The sequence below is a fragment of the Erpetoichthys calabaricus genome, chromosome 1 (assembly GCF_900747795.2).
Source record: "Erpetoichthys calabaricus chromosome 1, fErpCal1.3, whole genome shotgun sequence".
Taxonomy (NCBI): domain Eukaryota; kingdom Metazoa; phylum Chordata; class Cladistia; order Polypteriformes; family Polypteridae; genus Erpetoichthys; species Erpetoichthys calabaricus.
This window is the reverse complement of record NC_041394.2, coordinates 55,109,826-55,129,263: the sequence shown is the minus strand read 5'-3', so window position 1 is coordinate 55,129,263 and position 19,438 is coordinate 55,109,826. Positions and strand designations below refer to the sequence as shown.

At 37.1% G+C, this 19,438-nt stretch overlaps 1 protein-coding gene across 1 annotated transcript in view; it reads right to left on the bottom strand.

Moving 5' to 3' along the window:
* grk5l (G protein-coupled receptor kinase 5 like) overlaps nt 1–19,438 on the bottom strand; it is a 159,060-nt gene that overhangs the window by 111,116 nt on the left and 28,506 nt on the right. The gene's annotated exons all lie outside the window — the stretch shown is intronic.

The following is a 19,438-nucleotide window of genomic DNA, read 5'->3' as shown; positions in this document are numbered from 1 at the left end:
AGGTATTCATAAGGCTGTATTCTGCTGCCCCTTACAAGCTGCCATGCAGATCAACAGTTATGTTCAATGATCATAAATTTCTATTCTACTCAAAAACATCACATCATTCTTTATATGATAAAAAATGCTGCTGCAGCTAAAAGTTACCAAACTTGCAAAAATCCTCTTTCCGGTAGCTCGATGACAGTAATATGTAGGAGATTAGAAGTGGAATCAGTTATTATCATTTATGAATCAATGAAAAAAGTTTGAGATGATAATTCATTTGCAGTGTAAAATAACTGCTAGATCCACAAGTAATTACTTACAAACAGTGCAGTAATAAAAATTGAGAACAGTGTTCTGATCACCAAAATTCCTTCTATGTCACTGTATATAATATAATCGGTTACAACAACATTCTTAACAAAAACACATATTACTACATTTGGAATCAAAGCAGATTAAACTCTTTGCTCAGGATCACACAGTGAAGAACTGGTGGTTTTACTTATTACATTACACTGTCTATACCTTTATAGAGTGAAGAAAGAATTAAAAGTTATTTAACCTAAACAGAAATACAGTACATATTAATTTTAATTTATTAATTAAAAATCTTTATTTATATTCTTCAAGAATCAGCTACCCACTTCTTTTTTTTTTCTTAAAAAAAAAAATCAGTAAAGTCACCCAACTCTGACATAAAAAACATTCCTTACATGGAATGACGTTACCAACACATACCCTCATGTCTCTTTAAAGAGCTGCAACCTACATAATCCACATTTCCTGCTAAATTATTTACAATATATAAAAAATAAAACCTCTTTATAAAAGACCCAGGGGTCACTGGAGAAGCACTGACTAGTCAGGAGAAAATCCAACCCCCATTTTGGCAGAGATGATATAGCTGAAATTAAAATGACCTCCTTTTCTGGCATCTGTACAAATGTACAAGTTCTATAAATGCTTATTTCAGACATAAGGATCTTGAAACATGAGTTCTTTCATATTTAATGAGGGTTCATCACGAAGAGCCCAATTCTGTTAGACCGCAGTGGCCTAAAGCTTTAATCTTCTGATGTATTAATTCACTTAGATCACGAATGACCTAAGATTCACTACTTGATGCAGAGTGTCATTCTACAGCTTCACCTTGTTAAGTCTGGTCTTGTCATACAGTATCTCAAGAGGCCATGGTATTTGACTCTAAGTTTACTTCTCGAAGATTAATAACTTTGAGCATTTAAAAATACATATTCTCTGAGACTTTAAAAGCTTGTAGCAAAATTAAACATATGGTTGAAGTCATGGCTGACAAAAAGTGGAATGCAAAACTACTGGGAGTTTTAAATGCTAAATCAGTCTTTAATGAGGATGGTATCTTCATTACAGTGTAGGGGTGATTTTGTCAAATTACAGATGCCTATCCCATTAGATGCAAGAGACCTGCCTTTTTTTCTCTAACAGTCTTAAATACTTAGTCATCTTTCATTATACGATGTGTTCCTACTACATCACAGGAATCAGCAGTGTCTCAAAGTGCAGGCTGATTCTATCACATGTTAGACGGATGCACAGCTAGCACTGGAAAAAGACCCGATTAGTCTTAGTGACCTGCAGGTTTGTCACATCAGAGAATGCAGTCATACCACAAAACAGTGCCCTTTAATCAATGCAAAAACTGCCTTGTCATATTAGTTACAACAGAATATTATAAAGGTGAAATAAACTACATAATATAGCAGTCTACACCACTCAAACAATTGAAATTCTTCACTAAGCACATAACCTCCTCCAGAGAGGGTTGGACAATATTTTCCTGAGGCCCTGTAACCTGAACTTGGCAAATCACATGGGTCTCTGGCTTTAATATTTGAAGTTTAAAACCATCAGATTTCAAAGGTCATTTGATCCATCTCCGACTCGGAACTGAACCCAAGGGGACAAGAAGAGCAATGGCACTATATTAATAAAGGTTCATACTAAGATAATTTTTAAGTCATTCAGAGGCAACAAGTTATTAAATAACCTTTTGTTAAAAGAGTGTACACCAGATTTAGGTATATTATATATTATATAGTTTATTATATATGCCTTCTGTACTGTCTCTTTTAGCAAAGGCAAATAAAAGGTGCCAATATTATTACCATTTTCATATTTCTTCTAAAACTGCCACAATGGAAGGTTAAGTAATTTTCCATTAGTCACTGTCAGGGACAGAACTATGGTTTCAAGTCCAGAATCTAGTAAGTCCCACAGCATAATTCATAATTTGTTCCTGCTATTAGCCTGATTAGATTATTGATGACCTATGGCTTGTGAAAGGATGGCAGCTACTGAAAATGAGTAATGAGGGAAAAAACTTTGACATTTAATTGCACATTTCTGAGGAATGTGAAAGGAACAATGTAACAACTCTTAATGTGATATTCTTTGTTTCACTACTGACAGATTCGTCAAAGGAATATATGCACAGGTGACAATATTAGCCAGTACAAGGTGCAGTTTCTGCTACAAAATGATTGTAAGAGATTTTTTGGCAAACCAGGGTACACTGCATTAAAGCTAACAAACACTTTGCTAAGCTCACTTTACTCAGTGACATATTACCAGTACCATTAAAATTCTACCAGAATGTACTCACAAGACAAAAGAGTTAACATATTTCTTTGCCCCTACATAGTGGTTTCTGAAATGTAGCTTCTATCTAACACAATTCTAGAATATGAATCCTTTACCCTTCCCCTCATTGACAGCATGTGTATTTATTAGATGAAAGTAATATGTCATTTTAATAAAAAATAGGAAATCTAATAAAGAAACTGCAGGGAAACACTGTGTAACCAGCAAAAGGGTTAAAGTCAGCACCAGACCACTGGAGAGTCACAGTCTTTCCTGTCCAGCTGCTCTCAATTTCCTTTGCCTGCCACCCTGGAGGCTGTCTCTCCCAAACTCTGCCAAATTACAAATTGTCTTTTTAAAGTGCGCCACGAGAATGACAACATTGAATCTCTCACTCCTTAAGAAATTAGGCCCTGTAAAACCCACACTGTAAAAACCCTAACACATTCATCTTATATTCCGTGTTTTAATACATTTTCTAAATGTTACATTATATAAAGAAATCTTTCCTATTTATAAACTTTCATTATCGAAATCTTGTAAATGCACTGCTCCAGGATGGAACTCCTTTCACAAGGATGCCACATACTGCACAGCAATTCCAGAAAACCTGACTACTATCAGAATCACCACGAAAGAAAGGAAAAAAGTTTAACATTCAACTAGAAAAACCAGAAAAGCTGCAATTGGGATTTTTGCATCTTGGGTGCAGCACATGTCAGGTCTAGACTTTGGCTTTCTATTCCCCACAATGACATGAATAGTATTTACTTGTTTAAAAGTAAGAGAAAAAAATGATCAATTAGTGATTTTGCCGCTTGTTTCTAACGGAATCCCCTTGAGATCTCAGTTTACTGTCATCGACCTCTCAGGCACTCTGTAAGGTCAGCCAGTTTTTTCTTTTTCTCACAGTAAATTCAACTCCAAAAAAACCACCACATTCCTCCAATCCTCTTGAATTAGGTGGTGCATGGACATGGTTTTGCTGTAAGAAGCCAATCCTACAAAAACTGGCACAAGAGACCCTTTTGCACCTAGAGTACTGCAGTCTTTGTGTACTTTGTCAGCTGATAAGCTTTACGCTTGTAAACCCAGATGCCAACAGAGGGTTTAAAAAAAAAAAAAAAAAAAAAAACAGTTTTTGGCTCCTACTGCCTTTCCTCTTGGGACGGAGATTAACGCATTCACACAAGGGTGCATAAAAATTCATGAGAAGGGGCAGGCACCCATTTCAAGCCTGAAGGAAATTTTTAGACCTTGCCACCTTTCTTGTGATGCCTTAAAATTGAAATATAATATTGGAGAGGGTAGATGAATAAAGTCTAACACAGTGGCAGCTATTCTAGACTTAGAGATGTAAAGTGGCAAAGCATTGCCAAGTGAAGACTGATTGTCCCTTTTACTGCCATACAAGACTATGTGGGATATTAAAAAAATAAACTAAAACACTTCCTGTAAAATGTGGGTAATGGACAAGTGTCTACTTGAACTTTAAATCAATTAACCTCTCTGAAAACACATTTTTTTCTTTTAAGTAAACTTTTGTAAGCACCCCCCATAGTCATCTTAATGTTGCAAGGAGAAGACAATCTGTAAATGGTAAAATAAAGCAGGGGTGCACTGGAATTGCAGAGAACCCTATCTGGGCAACAATAAATACACAATACAAGCCTACTTAGCACTGGAAGCTGGGTCCCCTCAAACATGCACAGGAGTTAATTTATTAGTATGTGTCATAGGTAGACTTGGCAAGAAAGCACCATATCTGAAATTAAACTGGGGGAAAGAGGGTAGATCAATATTTTGTGTTCTACATCACTAACACAAACAAACAATAAAGGATGCTATGTTGTATTACATAATATGAACTGTAAGAGCATGATGGAGACTAAGGCCAAGAGTGGCACTGAGCTCACATAAGACCAGAGAAACAGAGTGAGAGGGAGAATAATAGAAAAACCCACCATGCCACCCATTGGAAATTGGAAAACACCTTGATATACTAAGGGGTTGTAGGCAGTTTTCTTGCAAAAATGACACTAAAGTGACCCTTTTAATTCATCTTATGCCCACTCCTCACACACATTATTCTTCACTTAGAAGCCTGTCAAATTAGCCAAAACTACTTCTATTAAAAATAAGTATATATTCAAATGTGTTCAAACATAAGCTAAATATTTTAGGTGCCACATACAAATTAGCACCATATGTGTTTTTCTTTTTTATTTGTTATTAACATTTTTACATGTTGCTCACAGTGTATCTGGAAGCTGTGAAGTTCACATAATTAGTGAAAAATTCTCAAAAAAAAGCTGCAGCTTTCAAAGAAATGTGACACTTGCAAATACACCCCTTCATAAAAACAAGGTTTGCTGGGTGCACAAAGTGATGAAATCAAATGGAAAGCACAATGGGGCATAGTTCAAACTATCTCCCTGTACTTCACATGCCAAAAACAGAAAACCCCTGGCAATGCTCAATTATTAAACACAGCTATGATTCAGTTCTTCTTATTTATTTATTTATTTTATTTAAATAAAATGCAGTCAGTGGACTGTGCGATGTTAGTTGAATGCTGTAGGCAGGGGCAGAGGATCAATAAACAACATGAGGGGATATACCAAACATTTTCTTTAATTCCTTCTTTGAAGATATAGCAAAAAAATCTAATATAGGTGACTTAAGTTTTACTCTTCATTACACCCATGGTACTTTGGTGCTGCGTCCTTGTCTGTCTTTTTGTGTTAAATTTGTTGCCACCATGCAAAGTCATAACATATACAGTACACGGGAAGAGATTCTGAATATTCGTCACAGTGTGCCACCTGATGTGACTCCAGATATTATAACATCTGTGGATGTTACAATTTGTTGATCACTGGGGCTCATATGGCTAAACAAGTAGACCGAAGGCAGAGGACTAGAGGCAGGCGAACTAGTGCCCTGGTTCAATTCAGGAAGTGAAGACTACGGCAACCACTGCCTGGAATACCACAGGGTTGATGTGTCCTTTCCCCACTAATCTTCTCACTTTATGCAAACTACTGTACCTCTGGTGCTTTGTCAGTCAAACTTCTTAAATTTGCAGATGACGTAACACTAATAGGCCTCATTTCAAACAATGACGAGTCCATATACAGAAAAGAGGTGGAAAATCTGACATTGTGGTACAGCCATAATAATTTAGAACTGAACATTCAAAAAACTCAGAAGATGATCATAGATTTCAGAAAACACTCAGCTGCTCATCTTTAAGTTGCCATAAATGGCTCAGTCATTAGGATGACAAAAACATTAAAATTTCTGGGCACTGTGCCGCCACAAAACCATAAGAGTGTCAATAACATCACACGCATTTTTAAGAAAACCCATCAGAGAATGTTCTTTATGTATCAGCTGAGGAAATTCTGTCTCCCTAAAGTAATATTGGTCCAATTCTACACAGTCGTCAGAGTCCATTCTGACCTCATATATAACTGTCTAGTTTGGTGCTGCCTCTGTTCATGCCAAGGCCAATCTGTAAAGCATCATAGGCTGTAACGTAAAGCATCATAGGCTGTAACGTACCAGACATTGGAGTCCTATATAAGTCCAGGGTAAGGGCCTCAAAGATCATTGCTGATCTGATTCATCCAAGGCATCACATGATTCAAAGACTTCCCTCCGGCAAGCATCTTTGTGCAGTGAAAGCTAAAACAACACATCACCTAAACAGTTTATTCCACATGTATTTATTCTTACTAATCAGGTCTGAGTTTCTACTCAATATTTATATATACCTGCACATTAGACTGCTTGGACATTTTAATCCTACTGTATCTATTTTTTTTGTATTACCCTTGTAAACTGCATCAGATTTTAAAATTTGATTTTATTTTCTTATATTTAACTTTTGTATTCTGTGTTGTCCTTGTATGTGCACCAATACTATCGAGACAAATGATTACAATTATTGGTTATGCAGTGTATTCATTTCCTTTTCTCCTATTTTCTTCTTTTTTTTTTAATTCACAAAAATAAAAAACAAAATATGTTTCTAGCTAGTAGTCATTTTTGCAAGTTCAGAATGTTATAAAGTAACACACTCTTCTTTTAGACTGTGATGCCATTATGGAGTTGTGATTTGCAATTTCTACATCAACTTAGAATACATAATGCACTATTTTTAAAAAGGTACACATTCACGTTAGGCACGCAATTTTTCAAACTTCTGGTCATAAGCGCCATATTGCATTTCTGTTCACCTTCATGAATTCATTATTTGTATGTACTTAAATAGTTTAAATATGCCACTTAAAAAATACATTTTAAGTGTTTACTATTGTATGAAAATGACTACATCTGAAAAGGCAGTCAAATTACATAATACTAAGTAATGCACACAGGTTAATGTGACTTAAAGTATTTGCTCACACCAAACTGAGGGTCTTGTGTCACTGGAACTCTAAAGAATATTTATTAGGCAAGAGCACCCGTTTGTGAAGCAAATACTAGTGCTCTAAAGAGTGTATGAAAGAGTGGGGATTGTAGTCTGTATATAAGAAAGTAGAAGATTATAACAATAAGAGATCCAAGCAGGTAGGTTAAAAGAGTTGGCTTCAACCTTGTAAACTTGGAGAACGGAGTTTCAGTGTTGTACTAAGAACATCATAGCCAAAATAAAAAAGATGTACGGTGCACCTAGGTTCATATTTTCCTTGGCCTAGTTTTATCTTAATCATGATCTCTCATAGTACTATGGTGTGATACTGCCCCAATACATACACATGCATTAAATATGTTATCAAAGTCAAATAAAGACACAGTAACACTTCTGCTAGTTTGAAGAAGAGTAACAAAATACACCTACTGTATATTCTAAGCCCAAGATAAAGGTCTTAGATTGAAGTTTAAGTCAATGCAGTATTGGGCAGAGAAGAATATGTGCGTTGGTGTACTTCATGAATTCATTCATCCATTTATACATTTTATTAATCCATTTTTACCATTAGACATCTGTAAAGTTGGTTTCTATCCTGACAGCAACAAATGCTAGGAAGAAGGCAGCCTTGGATGAGATGCCAGCATAATGTAGGACACATTTTCTCACATTAAGCCAATTTAGCATGTCTAATTGTAAATTACACTTGCATGCCTGTTATTTTGACAAAGTTATTGGGTCCCTTTTTTTTTTTTTTTTTGCATAATTACTTGAGCAGCTTTTCGCCAGGGCAGGGAATGGAATATGGAAACATATTGGAATTAACAAACAAGCACCTTACTGAAAAGTGAACAAGGTATTTATTTCTGTGTGTTATATGTAAAACAAAAGCTGCAAATGTTTATGTTAAGTTATTCATAATAATTAACATTCATAAACCATATGTCTGAGAGTTGACCATGACTCAGCCGGGGTCACTACAGTTAGAGCTTGACCACTCATCTTGTCCTGTCGTCCTGCTGAATTGAAGTTGCAGGTGTAACAGTAGGGGGCGCTAGTGCTCCCTTGAACCCTCAGGTACCACGCCAAACACCAGGTAAAAGTCCAAGACTTTTTATTTTTATAATAATTACGTGCACAAAGCACCCTCCACTCCACACTACTCATATAATCAATAATCAATACAATAACCAATCCTCCTTTCCCAGACGCGTTGCCACCCTTCCTCCCAGCTCAGCTCACTCATCTGGGTTTCCCACAGTCCTTTATAGTCCATGACCTGGAAGTGTTTCGCCCTTCTGTCCATGGGACTTGGAACACCCCCGGGTCATATAAAAACTCTTCTTCTTCACCCTGGAAGTACGTCGTTTCCCTTGTCGCGGTTATTAAGATGCACTTCTGGGTTATAGGGCACATATAAGTCTTTGAGCCTCCCTGCAGCGTCCTCTGGTGGGCCCCACGGTGTCCAGCAGGGTCGGGAATAAAAACTCCATTATCCATGATTCCCTCCTGGTCTTCGGGGCACTCCCATGCTACAGGGAGGGCTCCATCTAGCGACCTGGGGGTATTGGCCGGGATGAGCAGCCGGCCATCTCCCACACAGGTGAAGCACTGGTAATTAGGCTCCATTGTAGTTAAAGGTCAAGTGATGGAGTTTCGTCACAATGGCAACGAAGTTTAAAGCCGAAGCGGTGACGTTCATTCTTCAACTTGAAAAGGGAAAGTAAAGCACTCTTTACGAATTTCAATATGAGGACTTCAGCATGGAATTTTTAAATATTAGCCGCAGCTGATGTATGGATTTGGTGCAATGGTCAAAAGTACGCATAAACGATTATAACATCACTGAAATACAAACAATTTATATATGTGTGTATATGCATAAAGAGGGATTGATCCTGACGCTTTGATGGTAGTTTGCTTTAAGGACAATTCTGTAAGAGCTGTTAAAGATAATGTTTGCTGTTACAAGTGTACTGTACAATATCTGACTGATTATTGTTCATTTCCAGTTTTTTGGACAATTTCATAGTTAATTCAAATCTTTAAAATTCACAGAATTCTTTAACTGTGTAACGAAGAGATATTGATATCTCTTTTATTGTATTAGGTTTATTAGTTAATATAAGTGTTTGCTTAATTTTATTTTTCAAATTGAGTGTAAGACAACAGAGCCAGATCTTATTCTTTCAAGTGTAGGAGCTTTGCAGGAGCAGACTGATATTCTCCAGTTAAAAGTTTTAAAGCCAGTTAGTTTGTATCAAAATGAAGAAGAGGGTGCACACTGAGATTGCCTAGAAGAAGAGATTCAAATTAGTGAAAAGATGCAGGCTAGTATTCAGCAAAACCTTCAAAGGACTGGTCTTCGTTTCTTTGGTCATGAATAAAAGCCCACAGAAAAAGTGGTTAAATTTCCAAGACAAGAGGGTGAAAGGAAGGAAAAAAGGCTAAACCAGGGGTGGGCAAATTCATTCCTGGAGGGCCGCAGTGGCTGCGGGTTTTTGTTCCAACCCAGTTGCTTAATTAGAAAACAATCCTTGCCAATAATTACATTTCATGGCTTGTTAGTGCTTTAACTCTGCTATGTCAAGTCATTCTCATATCCTAGATTTTTTTTTCCATTCTAAGGATATCATCCAAATACTTTGAAGTGTAAAACGGATGGGTAATTCTCAATCCTTCACTTTTTTCTCTTCTCTTTCCTTCCAAGTATTTAATTAAACCAAATAGTGCACGATAAATACACACAGGTGTAAAGGGTAACAAGCAAAATGGATAACTGCTGGTTTCTTTTCTCATTTGCATCTTATTGCTAATAAGGAGCAATTAAAAACCAAGAATGCAGCTGTTTAAGACTTAAATAAGCAATAAGGGTTCATAATCTTAACGAGGGAGATAACTAAAATGAAGCAGAAGTGTTTCTAGAGCAATAAGTGCTTCTTATTAAGCAATTGGGTTGGAACAAAAACCTGCAGCCACTGCGGCCCTCCAGGAATGAATTTGCCCACCCCTGGGCTAAACTATTTGTACGATCAGTGGAAGATGCATGCAAAACAAGCTATCTGTATTGATTGATACCCTTCAAAAATGGAAAGATTATGTCATAGCCATTTATGTAGCAATTCAAAATAACATCACATCATAATCAGATTTGAGATGAAGAGTAGATGCATGTGAAGCAATGACGGCTGACATTACCAAAATTGCATGAGAAGATAGCTGGCATAACTGGAGAGTTTAACGCATCACAAATATGCTAGATCCATTTGTGGTTCTACAGTCTCAAGAGTAAGTAAAAGATCCAGCAACATTTCCGTAATCTCATGCATGGAAGTAAAACAGGAGTTAGCAGCAAAGGAAGCTGAATCTGCAGTTATGCTGGAAGAAAAGAGACAGCGAGAGAAAACACAGCAAATAGAACAACGAAGAAGAGAGCTAGAGACTCACAAATGTGAAATGGAATAATTGCAAGTAGAACAAAGTTTGAGAGCAGCATGTGCTAGGCTGGAAGTTTTACAACCAAGAGGCTGAAATAGAGGCTAGTATCCTGCCAATTGACTACAGCGCAACAGAACAAAGACACATTCCTGCATCAGTCATCTGTCAGTCCTCTAATGAATTAACATCTCCTCATGAAAACATAAATTAGTTTGTGCTGGCCTTACAAAACAACATAACTTTGAATAAGCTTCCAGTATCAGAGACAATTGTTTTCAGTGGAGACCCACTTCATTTTGCTGAGTGGAAGGCCACCTTTGTGTCACTTATTGATGGAAAAGAACATTTCTTCAACTCATAAACTTTACTATTCTCTAGAAATATATAGCTGGTCCAGCTCATAAGATAATAGATAGGACATTTTACAGAAGTGATGATGAAGCTAAACCATTGTTATGAACAGCCATTTGTCATTCAGAGAGCATTTACAGAAAAACTCGCAATCTGGCCAAAGATCCAGTCAAAAGATACAATTGGACTTGGGGATTATTCAACTTTTTTTAAATGCATGCCAGGATGCAATACCTATTGTTAAGGGTCTTCAGTTATTGAATGGTTATGAATAAAATCAGAAATTTGTATAAAACCTACCTGACTGGGTAGCATCTAGGTGAAATCATCAGGTTACACTAACCCTGAAGGACACTCAAGAGTTTCCTGGTTTTAAAGAATTCATAGCTTTTCTTTCAAAAGAAGCAGTGATTGCATGTAATCCGATAAAGCTCTCTTTGCCAAATAAGGTCTAACCAAGGAAACAACTTTCTGAGAGCAAAATATGAGCTAAAAGAAGCCCATTAAGAAGTTGACAGTGTATGAGTAATAGCTGTTCTTGCTTAGAGACAGTGTGATTTTAACACGAATGCATCATACTCGAGCCAAGTTGGGGGCATTTGGGAATGTCAGATCAGGACAGTAAAAGATGTACTTAACACTTTCTTTTGGAAGATTAGAGGACTCCTCTCTATGAACTTTTTTATATCAGGCAATGGCAATTGTACACAGCCATCCACTTACCACTGACAATCTTAATGACCCGAATAGTCTTGAAGCACTTACCCCGAACCATTCATTCACTCTAAAATCTACTGCTGCCTTGCCTCCTCCAGGAAAGTTTGTTAAAGAGGACACGCAAGAAAAGGGTGGGGACATGTTCCATATGTTGCAGAGCAATTCTGGAACTGATGGCGGAAGGAGTATTTCTGAAACATTCCTTTCAAACAATGCAGGCACATACCAAGACGAAATCTGCAAATAGGGAACACAGTAATAATAAAATAAGATGATTTGTCTAGAGCCGAATGGTGTCAAAATCCACCTTGATGACTAGAACCTAGGTAAGAAAAGTGAACTGCTCATCAAACCATCAGTAGCTGAATGTCTTATTCAGAAGCTGGTCGTGTTGCTGGACAGTGGCTAAGATATGCTTCCAAACTCTTTATACAATTTGTCCCTCATCTCTTCAATTAGTTTGTTATTTCATTGAGCTTGTTGTTTAGTTTATAAATAATCATGTCTGTCAGAGAAATCATTATACAGGTAAAATTCAGTTACAACGAATATCTTTACAATGAAATTTTCAATACAATGAAGTATTTTTATGGTCCCGACAGTTTCCCCATATGACACGAGTCTATAGAAATCTCGTTATTACAAAATACATTCAGCAGATACTTTCATTACAACGAAGTGCCCAAAAGACCTTGAAATGCCTGAATAAATCATCCACAGAGCAGTTAGTTCTGTGGTTGCAGCTCAGTTGTGCACAACGATCCCCAAACAGAAACATTGTCAATTTTTTTTTCTTTCTTCGAACTTTCCTCATACTGTTTTTTTTTTTTGCTGTTTTTGTTTTCTGTGGTTTTCAATGATACCTTTTGCTTATTGCTTGTCAACATTTGAAAAACATCCATTGGAATTTAACTCATTGTCACCCTCCTACAGAAATGGCAGACACGAAAAAATGACAACAGTTCACATTAGGAAAAAAAAAAACTTTATACATTTTTACAGCTTTCGATTCCGGGAAAAAGAAGAAAGACGTTGCCAGTGAATTTCGGAATTTTGCCATTGATACGGTCAACGTTCTTGAAAGACCAATCAAAAAAAGAAGAAAATTCTCGTGTTGCAAACATATGCGAACTGTTGCATTTTAAGATGTCAAAAAGCAGTTTTTATGTGGTTCAGTGATGCTCGTTCAAGAAACATTCCAATTAATGTGGCACTCATTCAAGAAAATGTGAGGTTTCTAAACTCTCTTGGGACCTCCCCCAACTGGATTGCACACCGAAGTGCGATTACTGCGTCTGTTGAAGTCTATTTATCCGCGGCTCGCCACCAAAGCAGAGATCTCGATGGGTGATGCAAGGAACATTGTAAATGCAGGGTACAGTATTACTTGGCCACTAACCTGGCCACGACCCTGCCTGACTGCTGTGTCTGTGTATAAGTGAGTGGCAGATCACGCTCCAATAAATAACCCTGCTGTTCCTGTTTCAAGCTGAATAAAGCTGGTTTTGCTAAAGCACTGAAACTTCGCCTCGTGTTTTGGGGTGCAAGACAGGGACTTATAGCGTGACCCTGATCTTTTAGGATTTGCTTCTGTGGTGGTTCACTGCAGCGCTGTGAGCCTGCTGTTGCCCTGCCCCGGCAACGGGCAAACAATCTTCCACAGATACGGCAATCGCGCTTCGGGACGCACTTCAGCGTGTCATCCCGCTGAGTCCCAAAAGAGTTCAGAAACCTCACAATATGAATATGGAAGAAAAGGATGATTTGGCTTCTGATTGATAACTGTGCTTCCACATTTAGATAATATTCGCGTTGAATTCCTCCCACCCTATTGCACGGCAGTGCTTCAGCCATTGGATTTGTGCATCATTCACACCCAGAAAGTGTATCATCGCAAGGAAATGCTCAGAAAAATTCTCATCAGCATAACTTGGAGACAGGAGGAGATGAAAATTAACACGAAAGAAGCTATTGAAATGATTGCTAATGCCTGGACGCAAGGTAAAGAAAGCACTATAGCAACAAATATAGAATCTCATTACTACGAAATTTCATTACAACGAAATATTTTTTTAGATCCCTGGCAGTTCATTGTAATGGAATTTTACCTGTATTTAAATCTGTAATGATTTGATGGGAGGGCTCGAATCACAGGGTTTTCGTGACCTTTATTTTGACAAAGTTATCAGGTGCATTTTTTGTTTGCATAATTACTTGAGTAGCTTTCTGCTGGGAAAGGGAAAGGAAAATGGCGACATATTACAGTTAACAAACACCTCACTGAAAAGTGAACAAGATATTCATTTCTGTGTGTTATATGTAAAACAAAAGTTCTGAATGATTATGTTAACTTATTTTATTTGTTTTTAGTTTTCAGCAACTTAAAATGATACTCAGTAGTTTGTATGGCCCCCACGTGCTTGTATGCATGCCTGACTACGTTGGGACATGCTGCTAATGAGACAACGGATAGTGTCCTGTTAGGATCTCCTCCCAGATCTGGACCAGGACATCACTGAGCTCCTGGACAGTCTGAGGTGCAACCTGGCGGTGTCGGATGGACCGAAACATAAATGTCCCAGAGGTGTTCTATTGGATTTAGGATGGGAGAGTGAGTGGACCAGTCAATGGTATCAATTCCTTCATCCTCCAGGAGATGCCTGTATACTCTCGCCACATGAGGCCGGGCATTGATGTGCACCAGGAGGAACCAAGGACCCACAGCACCAGCATAGGGTCTGACAATGAGTCCAAGGATTTCATCCCGATACCTAATGGCAGTCAAGGTGCTGTTGTCTAGCCTGTAGAGGTCTATGCGTCACTCCATGGACATGCTTTCCAGATCATCACTGACCTACCACCAAACTGGTCATGCTAAACGATGTTACAAGCAGAATAACGTTCTCCAGGGCTTCTCGAGACCCTTTGACATCTGTCACATGTGCTCAGGGTGAACCTGCTCTCATCTGTGAAAAGCACAGGGTGCCAGTGGTGGACCTGCCAACTCTGGTATTCTATGGCAAATGCCAATCGAGCTCCACGGTGCCGGGCAGTGAGCACAGAGCACACTAGAGGTCGTCGAGCCCTCAGGCCACCCTCATGAAGTCTGTTTCTGATTGTATGGTCAGAGACATTCACAACAGTGGCAGTGCTCATCCTGTTCCTCCTTGCCCAAAGAAGCAGATTCCGGTCCTGCTGATGGGTTAAGTACCTTCTACAGTCCTGTCCAGCTCTCCTAGAGTAACTGCCTAGAATCTCCTCCATGCCCTTACTGTGCTGGGAGACACGGCAAACCTTCTGCCAATGGCATATACTGATGTGCCATCCTGGAGAAGTTGGACTACCTATGCAACTTCTGTAGGATCCAGGTATCACTTGCCTCATGCTACCAGTAGTGACACTGACCGTAGTCAAATGCAAAACTAGTGAAAAAACAGTCAGAAAAGATGAGGAGGGAAAATGTCAGTGGCCTCCACGTGTTAAACCATTCCTGTTTTGGGGGTCATCTAATTGTTGCCCCTCTAGTGCACCTGTTGTTAATTTCATTAACACCATAGTAGCTGAAACTGATTAACAACCCCTTCTGCTACTTAACTGACCAGATCAATATCCCAGAAGTTTCACTGACTTGATGCTATACTCTGATTAAAAAGTGTTCCTTTAATTTTTTTGAGCTATTTATATATATTATATATATTTATTGTAACAGATAGGGGGCGCTGTCGTCCCCTTGAACCCTCCGACAACATGTTCTGACACCAGGTAAAAGTCCAATATTATTTATTATAATAACAATGTGCATAAAGCACCTCCACTCCACAATACTCAATAATAACTCAATAATCAATAACACAATACACTAATCCTCCACTCCCAGCAGCTCAGTCACCCTTCCTCCCAACTCAGCTCCCTGGTGGGATCTCCCACAGTCCTTTTAAACTCCTTGACCCAGAAGTGCTGCTGTCCCTCAGTCCATGTGATTTCCTAGCACTTCCGGGTCCGGTGAAAACTCCCGCTTTTCTTCAGCCCGGAAATATAGCATTTCTTCCGTTCCCGTGACTGGGAAGTACTTCCGGGCTATACGGAAAGTACAAGTCGTTGGGCCTCCCTGCAGCGTCCCCTGGCGGCCACCACAGTATCCAGCAGGGCTGTGAATAAGAACTCCAATGTCCATGTTGCAGGGAGAGCTCCATCTAATGATGTGGGGGTATTGGTCGGGATACACTGCCGGCCATATATCAATATATATCTATATCTATCTATCTATATCTCAAAATTGCTGTAAAACAAAATGAAAAATCAGAAAGTATGTAAGTTTATTTTGTTTTAAATTATCTCAAAAGGCTAAGGGGCACTGTCAGTATTTTATATGACTCAAGAAGAGTAGTTTAACAATCACTAAATCCAAAATTATTTAACTTGAACACTGGAGATATTAAAAACACTTTCCAAAATTATATTTACAGACAAGTACTTCTAAACCTAAAAACACTATGCTACTGTAAATCATTACTAAACAGGCAAAATTAATTGTAGACAGGGACAAAAATATTTCAGATAAATCTTATCAATGCACTATTTAATTTAATTTATTTTGTAGTATTCTTTTCACATAAGTATAGACTAAAACTGTAATATAATAACAGAAAATTGTAAACATTACAACATTTACATTCATAAATAGACACAATTAATAACTGCATATGAGAACCCATTTAAAATTGGTCTCTCTTATGTCTGTTCGAGCTGGGTAGATGAGAGGGTTGAGTATTCAGTTTCAGGGAATTTTTTTTTGGTGCCTTGAAAAATAGTGTTTTCTATTTTGCATTCATTGTATTTCAACTTAATTGTGCTTTACTAACAATCTGTAACTTGTACTCTATATAGAAAAGTAATATAGGACAATTTCAAAACTTAACAAAATCTTAAACAAGTCATAAAAATTACAAAGCACATTAACATTACAATTAAGATAAGATCAGCTGACTATGGTGGTGAAGAAAACAAAAATTCCAATTAAGAACATTCCTATATAAACAAACATTGGCTGGGTTTGGGGTGATCTTGGTCAATTATAACAGACTATCTTACAGTGAAAGACAAAGTAGGACTGGAAACTGATTTTCTTTTCTATTTCTGCATGAAGAGGATCTTTCTTTTGAACCAGTTAAGTAGAGACAACAAACTCATGTGGCATTATTTTATTTGCCTTTACATCACACACTGATTTCCACGTCCTCAAGCATCTGCAACATCACAACTCGTGGTAGATTGCTTTCATGCCAATATCAACAAACATTCAGATCTATTTAAAATATTGGGTTAAAGGCCAAAACAACAAGAAAATTCACTCAAAAGAACAAACAGTTCAATTAGGGACAGTAAAGACTGACAGGAGTAATCTAGTTTCCTAACATCAAATTTGCAGAGAAATCTGCTGCGGCGGAGGTGTTCCAGTGCTGCTTTTTCTCAAACCTACACCAAACAAAACATAACCAAACAAAGCAAGGGTTCTTGTTTTAACACAAGAGTTATTGCTAAATGTCACACAACCATAACTCCACATATGAATGTGATAAAATATCCATTGCTAGCTTAAAAATAATTTACCTCCTTTAAGCTGATTTATTAACTACTTGATTGTTTTCATATTTGTTACATTCACATTACTTGCAGGAGTGCTTGTTTGATGCTAAGTGATTTATTTTACAGTTATCACCAAGTATGAAACAAGGACAAGGACGGAGATGCAAGTTTCTATCGCTCTGTTCTATTGTATATGAATTACAAGCTGCAGCACAGCAGAGAATGGGTTACAACAGGTAAAAAGTAAATCTTTGTAACATTGTACGAGCTTAATGTTTGATGCCACAACATATTTACTGCTAAGCAGTTACACAACAAATAAACTTCATGTCTATATGCAATAACCACTGATGCTTTCAATTCTAACTTTCCATACTTAATTAAGTCCCATGTTCAAGTTGTATCTGCTTACGTAGATGGACAGAAAAAAAATGTGAGAAAAACAGCTCATTCAATCTATGATAAAACAATTTGAATACTGACAATTCTTTACAATAAAAATATAAAATCTGCTGTACTTTCCTTGAAAATTTAAAACATGTTTTTTATATTTAAAGGACAACATAATTTTTATTATGAATTACATAAATAGTAGCTGTATAAAGTTTTACAGATCAATTAATCAATTTTAACACTTTTAAATTCAAATTCAACATCACAGGGGACTGAAGTTTATATTTCCATCATTGGAAGCAAGGTGGAAATCACACAGGACAGACCTTAATTACAAATGCAGTATTGTTAATTGCAAACACAAAATAACAACCAATAAAATATACTGAAGAAAATGAAGACACAATATGTAAATATATCTATACTTTTTAAACACTAATGCATTTTTTTTTAAATATTAAAAATTATAGTTTCAGTTAAGACTTTTTGCTCATTCACTGAACAGTAACTGATGACCAGAACACTTTATTATAACTTCTTAATACAATTTAAGTATTACCTTTACCTTATATAAAGTATTAACTAATGAGTTACCCACAGTATTTGGTATAACAGCATATGTAAAATAAAAACTTCAGCTATTTCTTGTCTAGAGTTTAAACAAATCTTGATATGAAAAGAATGGGACTCACACTAAAGGATGCCCAAGATTGCGGGATTTGTTAGGCAACTGGTTAACTTGGGTAAGCCTGGAAAAAGTCAGCTAAAATTGATGATAAACTGGTAATCGACTTCAGCTATAAACCTCAATATACACCATGCAGACAGTGCTGAGATGCGGACAGCAATGAAATACAATAAAAATACAAGTGCAATGTGTACTGTAGGTAACTAATTTAGAACCTAACACAATATACTACAGGCCCAGGCTCCACATAAGCCTGGAAAGGATAAAGCAGGTTAAGTATGAATGTGATGGTTGGGTGAAAGGCAGGCAATTCAGAGAAAAGCACTGGATTTTGTTTATTCTTTTTGCAAAGATTTCTTTATATCACACTACAACTTTTGACAACTAGACTGCACAGTAAAGTGAGCATAACCTTACATGCATAATACAAAAGTATTTTTTGTTTTAAATGAAAAATAAGTCAGATCATCAGGGTTTATTCAAATACATGCAACCATGAACAAACAAAGAATGGGGCCCTGTCAAAATATTGGTACTCAGCTTCACAATGAAGCCATTGTAAAGGATGTGAAAGCAAAATACAGTAGACTGTGCAATTAAAGGCCTGACTTATTTGCATTATTACAGCAGTGTGTCTGCAATGTATGTCATATATTAAAATACACCAAGGTGCAACTGTGGCATTAAAAAGTTACAGAACACAGCTGCTGCATTGTTACTGATCGTGTTACGTTTTAATTTTCACCTTCTACAAGAACTGGATAATTTCACAGAATTCTTTCTTTTGATGTGATGACACCAATGTATTCAGCTTGGCTATACACAACTCCATTGTAAAACTGAAATTGATTTAATATAGAAATTGGTAACTCTCTTCTTCTTGCATTAATTCTCTCTTTTAGTATAACAAATTTTCTTATTTCATGATTTTGTCCAAGTTCCATAGTCCTTATCCTAGAAGGATGATTATTTTTATTTTTTATTTTTTTTTTAATTTTTGTGGCTACCATTTAAGTCCATTTGATCCTTTCAGATCAGAAAATTTAACTGTTTTACAATCCACATTTCTTTCTTATTTTCTTACATCTGGTTGGTTAACAGTCAGCTGACACAGGCCACATTTACATTTGTCCTTTGGATGTTACCCAATTCTAATTTCTTCACATATCTGATACAGATTGAATTTTGGTGTAAACACTCAAGAACCACAAGATGCCCATTTTTTGTGATAAAAGCTG